Source organism: Ricinus communis, chromosome 7, assembly GCF_019578655.1.
Source record: "Ricinus communis isolate WT05 ecotype wild-type chromosome 7, ASM1957865v1, whole genome shotgun sequence".
NCBI lineage: Eukaryota > Viridiplantae > Streptophyta > Magnoliopsida > Malpighiales > Euphorbiaceae > Ricinus > Ricinus communis.
This window is the reverse complement of record NC_063262.1, coordinates 16,978,091-16,992,189: the sequence shown is the minus strand read 5'-3', so window position 1 is coordinate 16,992,189 and position 14,099 is coordinate 16,978,091. Positions and strand designations below refer to the sequence as shown.

General features: G+C 39.0%; 1 non-coding gene across 1 annotated transcript; it reads left to right on the top strand.

The window, feature by feature from the left end:
- Positions 1–13,137: 13,137 nt before the first annotated feature.
- LOC112533861 lies at positions 13,138–13,244 on the top strand. The gene has a single exon (XR_003078214.1). It is a non-coding gene; the product is annotated as a small nucleolar RNA R71 (small nucleolar RNA).
- Positions 13,245–14,099: the final 855 nt, after the last annotated feature.

Genomic DNA, 14,099 nt, shown 5'->3' with positions numbered 1-14,099 from the left:
TATATATAAAATAAATTATATTCTTAAAAAATAGTTTTAGATATTATTTATGTATATATTCAGCTCTCCAATAGTTTGACCTGCAATCAAATTAATATTATTGAATATATACTAAACATATGTCAGACATATACTAACATACACTAAAAATTAAATATTATAAAAATTATGAAAATATATACCAAATTGCTAATAACATATACCATTTTGTAAAAAAAGTATACCTAATATATTACCGTATTTTTAAAATAATTTTTTAATTTATAGTATGAATTTAGTAGTAAAAATGATATTTTAACGTTTTTTAGATATTTCTGAAAGAATCCTTGAAATTTATATAGTAAATATCTAATTTTCTTTAAATAAAAAACTCTCAACAGAAACAAAATAGATTTATCATCTGTCACTAACTGTTGCTATGGAACTGCTTTAGTTTTCTAACTTCTGATTTTATTATTTTTAAATTTTTGCTTAACAGAATTTTGGCACATTCACTACACTTATCATTTAAAAACACATTTTGAAAATGATAAAATAAAAAACTCAATTCCAACCTGCTGCCTTTGAAATGACAAAAAAGAAAAGCATGATCCTCTAGTTCTGTTGCAATGTTTTATCAACTATTGGACCTCCAATTCCTTCGCAAGTCAATTAACGATTCTCAAGTCCTCTTAGATCGATCATATTATCTTTCTAGTCTTGGATAAGAAATCTTTTCGATATCAACCTCACACTTGAGCAGATCATCAGTGGAAATTATACCTAGAGAGGTCCACCACTCGTGGATTATTATTTAGCTGTTTGGCAAAGGGATATGAGGCAGAGACCTCCAGCACCTATGTCTCAGCCTCCATTCTTCTCATCATCCATTACACCTCAAAACCTTCCTCCACCACCTAATATTCCTCAAAGTCCTTGGCAAGCATCATTAGGGGACATTGTTACTTTGTATAATTAGTAGAGGAGATCAAGAAGTATTATGAGAGTATTCGAGCTCAGACACTTGCAAGGCAAGCTATGCCTGCAAGAACCAGCTGAGCTCTTGTAACAACCGAGCATACCATTGATATTGGTCTGCCATCGACCATACAAATTCTGAGAAACAACAAATACTCTGATGGAGGATAATAGGTCTCAAGAAAGGAATAACCGAGCTAGAGATATGGAGGAGGAGAGTTCTGATTCTCAAACCCATGATTCTATATAAACTGAGGAGACTATCAATAAGAGAATAAATGAGGCTCTAAAAAATATCGTACGGGAAGAATAATGAGAGATGAGGTCCTCTTTAAGGGTAATCCCCTATGTCTGAGCATCCTAATAGAGCATTTCTCCGAGAATTTGAGATTTGCACATTTTAATTTTTGTGATGGTTTAGGAGATCCATTCGGTCATGTTAATAATTTTAACGTTAAGATGGGGTTGCATAATATGTCAGATCCAATTAGGTGTAGGATTTTCTAACAATCTTAAGGGAAAGTGCTCAAAAGTGGTATTAGAGCTTGCCAGATGGCTATATATATGACTTTGCTACGCTTGGTAAATTGTTTAAATCTCGGTTCATCACCAGCACACATCTGAAGAAGAGGTTCAACGATCTAAAGAAGTGTATTCAGAGGTATGATGTGAGCTCGAAAGATTTTTTTGGAAAGGTTCAATAGAGAAGCTGTCTAGGTAGAGAAGCTTAACTAGGACAAATCTATAAATGTGATGACTAGCAATACCTGTATGAATAAGTTCAAAGATTCGCTAACCATAGACCCGTCAAAGTCATATACAGAGCTCATGGACTGAGCTCATAACTTTATTAGGTTTGAGGAAGATTACCGAGTTAGAAGAAGGATCGACCATGATAATCGGTCAAAAGAGAAATTTGATCAGCCTAAGCTGGGGTATAGGGATGACAGGAGGAAGTGTGATTCCATGAGTAGTAATGAGAAAGACTTTATTCTTCTAAACACATCAAGGACCCTTGATGTGGATTTAAAAGAATAAGGGTGATATGCGGTATCCAAACCCTATGAGTGAGCAAACTATAAATTCTAGGAACAAAAACAAGTTCTGTAAGTTCCACAACAGGCATGGTCATGATACATAGGATTGCATTCACATCAAGAGAGAGATTGATAGGGTAACAAAAAGAAGGCACCTTAAGAGGTTTATCGTTGGAAAGGATGCTTAGTCTGACAAGGACAAAATTTTAGGGGCTTCAAAGGATCAAGAGATAGAGATCGAGAGGAGTCCCTCAGGAAAGAGAAACTCTAAGAAAGGTGATGTTTATGTGATCTTTGGAGGAGCTATTTTTGTGACAAAGAGCTCCAAGAGAAAAAGAGATCATCTGTAATGGTTAAGAATGAGAAACTCTCAGACATAATTTTCTCAGAAAAAGATTGATAGGTTTTTTACGTAGCTACAATCTAAGGTAGTGAACCTATCGATGCAGACTAGCACAAATGGTGAGTATCAAGGTCTTATTCTCGGGAAAGGGCGAACCTAGACTTACTGTAACGTCTTATGTTATCTAACCTAAATAAATCAATGAAGTGTTATGCTATGATTCATTATGAGCAAACAATTAATTAAATGTCAAATTATCTGAAAGGATTTAGGAAAAATCTCGAAGGAAAAGCAAACCCTAGGGGACCTAAGTTAATTAGATTTTAGTGAAGATAGAGATTAAATTGATTATCATTGCAATTACCCGTGGATAAAGTCTTAACTGAATTCGGTCTCCCTCTCGAGATAACCGAATTCCTAAACCTAATAACCTAAAGTTGGAATCTCTTCCTAACGATCGATTATCCGATTAGCATTAAGGTTTAATCTGCCTCTATTAAGCTTTGTTAATTCTTAATCTGGCTAGTCAATTACCCTTATCTCTAAGTGATTATTAACCAGTTCTTGCTATTCAATTTTCTGATTACTAAATGAATCTCTCAATTACATAAAGCAATCTAAATTCCACAATTCACAACGTCTCATAAATAAAATGACTTCTCATTAATAATAAAAGTAAGAAGAATCAAGAATTGACAATTAAAATCTCATAACATTAAGATCAATCCAACAATATAGGAACCCCAATTGGGTTCAACAATTTAGCTACTCATACTAATAAGCATCATAAAATAAGGAATTAAATCAGAAAAGTAAATTAAAGGCATGTACACCCTTCTTCAATAAGTTGGATGAGAAACCCTAATTTTTCAATTCAGAATAGCAAACCCTAATTTGCCTCTTGAATGCTCCCAAATCTTACCTTGATCTTCAAATTGATGTTGAAACAAGTGTAATCCTTCCTTCAATTGATGAAATTGATCTCCCAAAGTCGACAATTGAGGTCTGGGAACAAATGATTTAAGTTTATATAATGGAAATCAAGTCAGAAAATCGAACCCCAATTCACCAAATCATTTTTGCCTATATAGTCCCTTTAGCATTGCCGTGGTCAAGCTTGTGCTGATCAGCACGGGCGGAGTCCAGGCCATGCTGAACCTACGCATTCAGTTTTGTTGACCTCTTCCAGGCCGTGCCGTAGCCGGTGCTGAGCCACCGCGGGTCGTGGTGGAGGCCGTGGTGGCTACGGAAATCGTGCCAAAGTGGCACTCTTGGGGCAGCTACTTGACAATTCAACACGGTCGGAGTCTAGGCCGTGCTCAACCTCGGAATGCTAGTCCTTGCTTAATTTGATGGTTTCTGGTCCATACTTGTGAGTATTTCCCTCGATTATAGACAATATCCTTCGATAATGACTTGAAACGTGAAAGGAACCAAAGACAGGTGATTCTAGCATAAAATGAGATAATTATGCACAAGAATGTAAACAATTGGGCATGTAAATATGTATAATATGATGCCTATCAAATCACCCCACACTTAAGCTTTTGCTTGTCTTCAAGCAATCAATAACTCAATACATGCACAAGCAATAATCACCCCTCAGAATCCATGCTAAAGTTCATAACTCAACCGTATTCAACATATAAAGAATGAAACTCAAGTAACTAACAAGTTATAAACCTTTAAGAAAGAACTATAATGATATCATCTCTAAACACAACTTACATAACAAATCAGCATTAAAGACTAAAAACCATTGCCTCACAAGAATCTCTTAAATCACTCACAGTGTTTACAAGTAAATAAGAAAATTCCCTCAATGCAGCTGCACAAAACCTGTTTACCATAAGCTTGCTCATAAATCTCATCTTCGCTATTGCGAATAATTGAATACCAAAATCAAAATGTCTTTTCAAGGGTTGTAATGAGGCTGAGGTAAAGGTACAAATATTTGGATAAAAGTGTAAAGTATACTGAAAAATTATGCACTTAATTGAACTGATGCTAAACAATAAAAGTATTCACTAAGCCTTATTTGAAGTAAAGGATGCTCACAAGAGTTAGATTCAGAAGAGCTAAAAGCTAAGAAGTAAGTAATAATTTTTTTTTCTATATCTTTCTTCTCTTTTTTATTTTTTGATATATACTATGTATATATATTACAACAGCTTGTATATGGGCTGCTGTGGTTATTAACATAAACAATAAGAATAAATATCCAATTTGGATTGAAAGGAGCATCAATGAATGACTGAAAAGATTAAGTGAATTAAAAATAATGTTAGGCACTATGATTCCATAAATGAAGAAACATAACACATAATCACTCAGTATACAAGATGAAAGGAAAGACTGATGTAAAGAATGGTGTATGCGTAGTGATTAGGTGTAAATTATGAAGAAAAGGTTACGGCTCAAACTGGCTGACTCATGGAGACAGATGGTAGGCTTTTGGCCAGATATGATGAAATCCTAAGTTGCCCAAATCATCTAATGGTATTCAAAAATTCATGTAACGGTAACAAGCATTATAGAGCAAGTTCTAGAAACGAAAGTAAGTACAATGCACACTCAAACAAGAAAATTCATGAGCATAATGTGCAATGGATGCTCAATTTTTTGATTCAAAAACTCAAGTTTGAAGTGGCTAAAATTTACAATTGGTTCCCAAACTTATCAATTGAATCATCATATAAATTGAATACGAGATTGACATAATCAAAGTTCACAGTCAAAGGTTGTAAATTTGCAAGGAACTCAAGTAACACCAGTGTGTGAATTAAGTCATTAATTACGAAAGAAAAAACTAAACTTGAATGTCATGCAAACCCTAAGTCCTAACAACCTAAGAATGGTCCATTATCATTGCTTTTAAATGATTAAGGGATACCCACCCCACACTTGAGTATAACACTGTTCACAGTGTTAGAAATTAAAACTGGGTATAACACATAACTAGCACATCATAGTCTTTGAAGATTATACTTAGTGTTCATTTTAAAATGGTAAAGCATAGTGTTCTACTAAAATAAATTAACATGAAAGGAAAAATGAAAGGAAATAACATAAAATTAAGCATGTAAAAGGCAAGAAAATAAAATAAAATAAAGGAAAGAAAATAAAAAGAAAAAGAAAAAGGAAAAAGAAAAATAGCACAAGTTTTTATTTCATTGCTGGTAGTTTGCTGATGGTGTATCCTCACTGGTTGGATATGCTGGAAGATGAGAAGTAGGGAAAGTCGCTGAAGGAGGGGGCGGTGGTGGCTCAGGGTCCGTGAAGCATCCTGCCAGATCGAACTCCATATCATCGATTAATCATTGGTTTTGTGCTCCAGCGTCCATCATCTTTTTCATCTGCTCCACTATTAAGTCTATCTGGGTGGCCTGCCCCTCTAACCCTGTCATAAGCTACTAAAGCATACTATTCAAATCGCGAAACTGCGCCCTCGTCTCCTCTTAAAACTGCCCAAACTGAGTATAGTGCTGCTGCTGTACATCGTTGACTTGATTTAGTCGGTCAGCCAAAGCACTAATCTGAGCACTCGATGTCCCTGTAGAATAAGAGGATGAGGCTCCAGAAGTAGGCATAAACACTCTAGCTGGGTTAGGAATCCTAACATTCGGAATCCTAGCCGTCGGATCTTGGGCTCCTCTAGCCGCTGCCTCTCTAGCCTCCTTGACTATTGTGTTCACAAGCCTGTATTCTATACCATGTGGATGTCGAGTAGCTGTGATCATCTGCATGTTGATCATCTGTCTGATCCCTAATGGTGTCATGTCGCCAATCTTTGAAAGCTCTGACAGACAGTCGTCCAATACATCCAGTCTCTTGGCTAACCTAGTCACATACGGGCCAAAACAACAATGCATCTTCTTCTGGGCGTCTACTATAAATGAACGGATTTGTAGAGCCAATAAATATCCAAGTCAAGCTTCTTCTGATGTTGCATAGCTTAGAGGATGAAGACATCAATCTGTGTTATCGCTCCAAAACTATCTCCTCTGCCTGTAATGGTGTAAGCTAATAGGGTATGGAGATAGCGGAGATGATCCGGAAGGCTAGACGCCTTAGACTTGCTTGGGTAGTATGATTCCGACCTAAGTACCAATGAGTCCCACATGGTGTCATATGATATTAGGTTGATGTAGAGACATCCCTGATACTCCTCCCCCGAGACCTCCTATTCAGTCCATAATCCCAAATGCATGTCGAATTGTAGACTGACATTGAGAACTCCCTTCCCCCAAGTATGAAATAAACTGCATCAGTCTGATGCCAGTTTGTGATATGTTGTTGCAGGAAGAAGGTGCTGAGGAACTCAATCGTAAGCTTACGGTAGGTTAGCCCAATAATGTCGAAGAATCGCATATATGGCAGAGTCTCGAACAGAGTGCGCACATCCTAAACCAATCCCACTCTTTCCAGGGATACGAAGTCGATGCAACGACCCGCCATCACTTGCTTCCATCTCATGACTTGGAATCGACTTTCATTATCTGCATTAAGGAATGTCCACAATGGATGACGACCAGGTGCAGATGGATTCGCAGCTGGTGCTCTTCAGGCTCGGACTAGTTGTTGTTGCGATGGAGGTGGAGGTGCTGGTGCTGGTTCTAGTGCTGGTGCTGGTGAAGTGGAGGAAGATGTTCCTTCACCACACGATCACTTACTGGTAGCAACACGTTTCGGTTGCTTTCTTCATGATTGATCACAGTCCCTCATATTACCTAATGCAATGAATCATTAGTTATTCGAACAAGAAATCAAGTTAATCAGAAATTATACTAAAAATTAAACAGCATAATGGCTATAATTCGACTAATAGAAAACTTTAGACTTAACAAAAGACTAAAGCCTCAATCTCCTGCATAAACTAATTACAAATACATTCTAGCCTACTTTATCCTGCACCAACTAATGCAACTTTATGCTAACAATTGTTCATAATAAAATGCCATAGACAAACTTTATTTCTGCCAAACCCCACACTTATCATTTCATAATCAAATTCACAACAAACATAGCAACTAATATAAATTAAATCTAGCTGAGGTCATATGGAAACAGTGTAACAAAGTCAAACTACCAAAACATACTAGCATGTCCTAAATAAAGTATATGCATAAAAGAAAAACCAAATTAAAGCAAATAAAAAAGCAAAAAGTGAAGAGACTTACTTGGAATTGCTCAGAAAGGTAAGAAGAAGCAGAGAAATGGAAGAAAACAGCACCTTAGAGCTTAGAAAAGGGGTAGCAAAATTTTTGAAAGCTCCCCTTTATATAGGCACGGGGGTCAGCACGGGCGAGGGCAAGGCCGCACTGATCAGCATGGCCAGGACTCGGCCCGTGCTGAGCCCTAAAGCTTCAATGTTGCATAATTTGGCATGGGTGGGGGCACGGCCGTGCGGACCAGCACGGCCTGGTGTTGTTGCCCATGGTGCCTTCGGAACCGTGGTGAGGGCTGAGTTTTTCCTTTGTGCTTTAAGTGTATATTCATCACGGGTTTGGGCACAGGCGTGGTGACCAACACGGCCTGGTGATGTAACCCGTGGTGCCTTCGGAAGCGTGGTGAATGGCTGAAATCCCCTATTCTACACGTGTCCTCCCATCACGGGTTTGACTCCGACCGTGCTGATGAGCATGACCTGATGTTGTAGCCCGTGATGGCCATGGAAACAGTGGTGAAAGGGTTGATTCCGGGATTTCCTTCGCCATCTCTAGTCGTCAAACTCCTTACCTGCATTTGACACATATACGCACACATTTAGGTCGTAAATCAAGTAAGTGAATCAAACGGAAGAGTCCCACTTCACCGATTACTACAAATCCGACATAAGTTATTCCAACCCTAAGTTCATGCAACTATGTTTAATATATAAAGTAATTGTTCTAAAGATCAATAAGCATGCAACGAATGATAACATAAAAGTGGACCGAAGAAAAAAAAAGCATAAAACTAGAATGGGAATGCCTCCCAAGTGCGCTTCTTTTTTATTCTTGAGTCATTTAGCTGTACTCAATATGAATCATCATTGCAGGTACAGAATCATGTTAACCCGATGCTCAGTCTCCAACGAGTTTCCATGATACACATTGAGCCTATGTCCATTGACTTTGAAATCACCCTTCTCGAGATGATGAAGCTCGACTGTGCCATATGGGAAAACCTGCTTAACCACGAAGGGCCCCGACCATCGACTCTTGAGCTTCCCTGGGAACAACCGAAGACATGAGTTATATAGTAATACTCTATCTCCATTCTGAAACTCCTTGGGACCTTTGAGCCTCTAATCGTGACACTTCTTAGTCTTCGCCTTGTAAATTTAGGAGTTTTCATACACTTGTTGACGCCATTCTTCCAATTCACCTAGTTGCCACTGTGTTTCCTTACCTACAGAATCAACATCAAAACTGTAAGTTTTAAGGGCCCAAAGAGCCTTGTGTTCTAATTCGACAGGTAAATGACAAGACTCCCCATATACCAGCCTATAGGGTATAAAACCTGTGGAGGTCCTATATGCAGTTCTAAATGCCCATAATGCATCATCTAGTTTCAAGGCCCAATCCTTTCAACTTACACCCACAGTTCTCTCTAATATACATTTTAAACCCCTATTAGTAACCTCAACTTGCCCACTGGTTTGTGGGTGATAGGGAGTGGAGAATCAATGCATTACACCATAGCGCCTGAATGCCTTCTCTAATTGAGCGTTGCAGAAATGCGTTCCCCTGTCATTAATTAGCGCTCTAGGTGTGTTGAACCTAGCAAATAACTTTTTAAGGAACCTGCAAATAACTCTAGCATTGTCAGTAGGTAAGGCTTGTGCCTCCGGCCATTTGGAGAAATATGCAACAGCTACCAGGATATACTTATTACCATTTGAGGAAGGGAAGGGTCCCATGAAGTCAATACCCAAATGTCAAATATCTCAATTGTTTGCATACTGTTTCGGGGCATCTCAGCACGGGCAGAGATATTACTTGAGCACTGACAATCGTCGCAAACCTGGACAAAGGTTCTAGCATCCTAGAAGATAGTTGGCCAATAAAAGCCTGCATCCAACACCTTCCTAACAGTATGGTTCGCCACTTGATGGCCTCCTGCAGGTCCTTTATGACAATGCCTTAAGATCTAGAGGCTCTCTTTGCCATAAACACATTGGCGGATGACCTTGTCTGCACACACTCCCTATAGGAAGGGGTCTTCCCAAATGTAGTATTTCAAATCGGCAAAGAATTTCTTCTTTTGCTAATAAGTCATACCCTTCGGTTAGGCCCTAGCCACAAGATAGTTAGCATAATCAAAAAAACCATGGAGAATCAAAATATACCTTTAATGAATACAAGTGCTCCTCTGTAAATCTATCATTTATCATGCTCTCATCAAGTGCATCCAAGCTCAGATTCTCCAGTCTGGATAGGTGATTTGCTGCCAAATTTTCTGCGCCCTTCTTATCTCTAACCTCAATGTCGAACTCCTGCAATAATAAAATCCATCTGATCAATCTTGGCTTAGCATCATACTTATTAAACAAATACCTCAAAGCTGAATGTTCAGTAAAGATGATGGTCTTTGATAAGACGAGGTATGATTAGAATTTGCCGAAGGCATAAACGACAGCCAACAACTCCTTTTATGTAGTAGTGTAATGTTCTTGGGCTCCTGTTAACATCTTGCTAGCATAGTAAATGGGTTGGAACTTTTTGTCAAATCTCTGTCCAAGCACAGCTCCAACTGCATAGTCACTAGCATCGCACATTAGTTCAAAGGGCAACCTCTAATCAAGCGAAGCCATGATAGGGGCCATGGTCAAAAGTTTCTTTAATAACTTAAAAGAAGATACACATGCATCATAAAAAACGAAAGGTGCATCCTTAACTAGCAATTGAGTAAGAGGCCTAGCATTCCTAGAGAAATTTCTACTGAATCTTCTATAAAATCCAGCATGGCCTAAGAAACTCCTAACAGCCCTAACAGAACTAGGGGGTGGTAGCTTAGATATTGTTTCTATTTTATCTCTATCGATTTCCATCCCCATATGTGAAATCTTATGCCCTAGAACGATTCCCTCCCTCACCATAAAATGACACTTTTCCTAATTTAGCACCAAGTTAGCCTCAATGCACCTGCTAACATGCGTTCTAGATTTGCCAAACAATGAGAGAATGAGTTACCAAAAATAGAGAAGTCATCCATAAATACCTCCATCGACTCCTCAATCATACCATAAAAAATGGCCATCATACACCGCTGAAACGTAGCCAGCGCATTACATAGGCCAAAAGGCATCCGACTATAATCGAATGTCCCGTAGGGGCAAGTGAAAGTTGTCTTCTCTTGGTCTTCAGGTGCAATTAGGATCTGAAAATATCCTGAAAAACCAGCAAGGAAACAGTAAAACATGTGTCCTGCCAATCTTTCTAACATCTAATTAATGAAAGGAAGAGAAAAGTGATCCTTCCCAGTTGCATTATTAAGCCTCCTGTAATCGATGCACACTCGGAATCCTGTTACCGTCTGTGTAGGTATCAACTCATCCTGCTCATTTTAAATTATTGTCATGCCTCCTTTCTTCGGCATAACTTGCACAGGGCTCACCCAAGAACTGTTAGAAATAGGGTGAATTAATCCTGCATCTAGGAGCTTAATTACCTCCTTTTTCTCTACTTCCTTCATGTTCGAATTAAGCCACCTCTATGGTTGAACTACTGCTCTATAGCTATCCTCCATAAGAATCTTGTGAGAACAAAAACTTGGGTTGATCCAGGGAATATTAGCGATTTTGTAGGCGAAGGCCTTCTTATACCTCTTGAGCACATCTAGAGTTTTTGCTCGCTCCTCAAGTGTTAAATCTACTGTAATAATCACCTGTAACTTTTACTCCTCATCCAAGAATCCATAGATTAAGTGCTTAGGCAGCTCCTTCAATTATAAGGCCGGGGGGCCCTCGAAAGAAGACTTCAATTTCTACACTTCTGACCTGTCAATAGAAAGAAAAGGATCAGTAGAATAGCTAGGCTCAGTAGCTAATAAACTAGCAAGCTGCTCCAACACTTGCTCGTTGGACAGCTCCTCCTCCTCTCCTTGTAAGGCTACCTACAAAGGATCATTAAGTAACATTTCCTGTAAGTGAGACTCAACCAAATTATCCACAATATCAATAGAAAATACAACATCATCATGGTCTAAAGAGTGTCTCATATTAGTCGCTAGGTTGAAGATAATGGTCTCATCGTTTATCCTAAGTTTTAGCTTTCCATCACAAACATCTATTACAGCCCTAGACGTTGCAAGAAAGGGTCTACGTAGGATTAAAGGTACAGTACTTTCACCTTCCATATCCATAACTATAAAATCTACAGGAAAAATAATCTTATCTACCTTAACAAGCACATCTTCAACAATACCCCTAGGAATCTTTACAGCTCTATCAGCTAACTAAATGCTCATCCTAGTGGGCTTAGGTTCATTCAAACCTAATTTATCAAACAGATTAGTGGGCATTAAATTTATATTAGCTCCCAAATCAGCTAATGCACCACTAATAGGCAAATTGCCAATGACACAGGGAACAGTAAAACTCCCTGGATCTCTTCTTTTGAGTGGCAGCTTGTTTTGAAGAATAGCCGAACACTTCTCGTTCAAAGTCACGAGTCCTAAATCCTCCAACTTCCTTTTATTGCTCAAAATTTCCTTTAAAAACTTTGCATACTTCGGCATCTGCAAAATAGCTTCAACAAAAGGCAGGTTAATCCGTAGTTGTTTAAACAAGTCAAGAAACTTACCAAACTGCTTATCAACCTTCTCTTGCTTAACTCGAGCAGGGTAGAGGACTGGTGGCTGGTACTCTCTCACAAGGCTCTTCTACCTGTCTTCCACCTTTTCTCCTCCCATTGTCTCAGGCTCTGGCTTCTGCCTAGCTTGCTTATCCTGCATACAAACATCCTCTTCATCAGCTAAAGGTAGAGAGCTAGGCAATTTCTTACCTGACCGCATGGTGACAGCCTTGCAATGCTCCTTAGGATTTGACTCTATTGTGCTAGGGAGCGATCCTTGTGGCCTCTCAAATAGCATCTTAGAAATCTGCTCAATTTGACTCTCTAAATTCTAGATGGATGCCTGCTGATTTCTAAGAGCATTGTCTATCTGCTGGAATCTCGTCTCTGTCAACGTGACAAACTTCATTATAAGCTCCTCCAAGTTAGATTTCTTTTTGGCTAGTGGAGCAGGCTGTGATGGTATAGCCTATTGCTGCTGTTGTGGTGGCTGCTGATGCAGTCTCTGAAAGCCTGGTGGACCCTGGGCGTTGTTATTTCTCCACCCGAAATTTGGATGGTTATGCCAGCCGGGGTTGTATGTGCTGTTGTATGGGTTGTTCTGCTGTCTAGGGGCATTACCCATGTAGTCATGTCAGCAGAAACAATAGAGGAAGAATTATTACTAGAACCAAACATACCTCCCATATTACAGTTTGCACTGTAGTGCGGGCCACTGCAAAATTCACAGCTTATTTGGGCTGCATGAACCGGCATCTGAAGCTAGTCTAACTTCTTAGTCAGAAGCTCCACTTGAGCTGCTAAGGCTATTGTGGAGTCTAACTGATTAACCGTTCCTTGTTTGATCTGCCGACTCCTAGAGGATTGCCATTGGTAGTTGTTCATGGCCATCTCTTCTATCAGGTTCTGCGCATGCTCCAGCATTTTGCTGTTCAAAGCTCCACCTGCTGCAGCGTCCACCATTTGCCTCGTAGTAAGGTTCAAACCGCTGTAAAAGGTCTGAACTTGCATCCATATTGGTAGACCGTGGTGTGGACAGCATCTCAACAAGTCCTTATACCTATCCCAAGCGTCGTACATGCTCTCGTCGTCCATCTGCATAAAAGAAGAAATGTCATTTCTCAATTTAGCAGTTTTAGCTGGAAGAAAATACTTGTAAAGAAATTTTTCAGCCGAAGATTTCCAGGTTGTAACAGTGTGCGGTGGAAAGGACTGTAGCCATCTCTTTGCTCTATCCCTTAAAGAAAATGAAAATAATCTCAGCCAGATGGCATCCTCGGTAGTTCCATTTATCTTGAAAGTATCACATATCTCCAAAAAGTTGGCTATATGGCATTGGGATCCTCACTTGGTAGCCCTCCAAACTGTACACTCTGCTGTACCATTTGGATCACATTTGGCTTTATCTCGAAATTGTTAGCTGCCACCGCCGATCTGAGTATATGATGGGCTCTACTGGTGTTAGCTACAATCTAAGGCAGTGTACCTATCGATGCAGTCTAGCACTAATGGCGAGTATCAAGGTCGTATTCCTCGGGAAAGCGAAAGCCCAGAGTTACTTCTTTATTCTTTGTTATATTAACCTAAAATGGATGATGAATAAATTCTAAACTAACTATTAACTACGAGCTAAGTTCTAAGGGAGATGCAGGAGCAATTGATAAGTGAAATAATCAAGACAAGAAGACAAACCCAAAGGGAATCTAAACTAGTTGGCAATCAAACAAAAGATAAAGGATCGGTGAGTCTAATTATGCTACCCGTGGACGAATTCTAAACCGAATTCGGTTTCTCTCTCGAGATAACCGAATTCCTAAACCTAATAACCTAAAGTTGGAATCTCTTCCTAACGATTGATTCTTAAATTAGCATTAAGCTTTAATCCGCCTCTATTAAGCTTTGTTAATTCTTAATCCGGCTAGTTAATTATCCTTATCTCTAAGCGATTATTAACCAGTTCTTGTTATTCAAAGTTCCAATTGC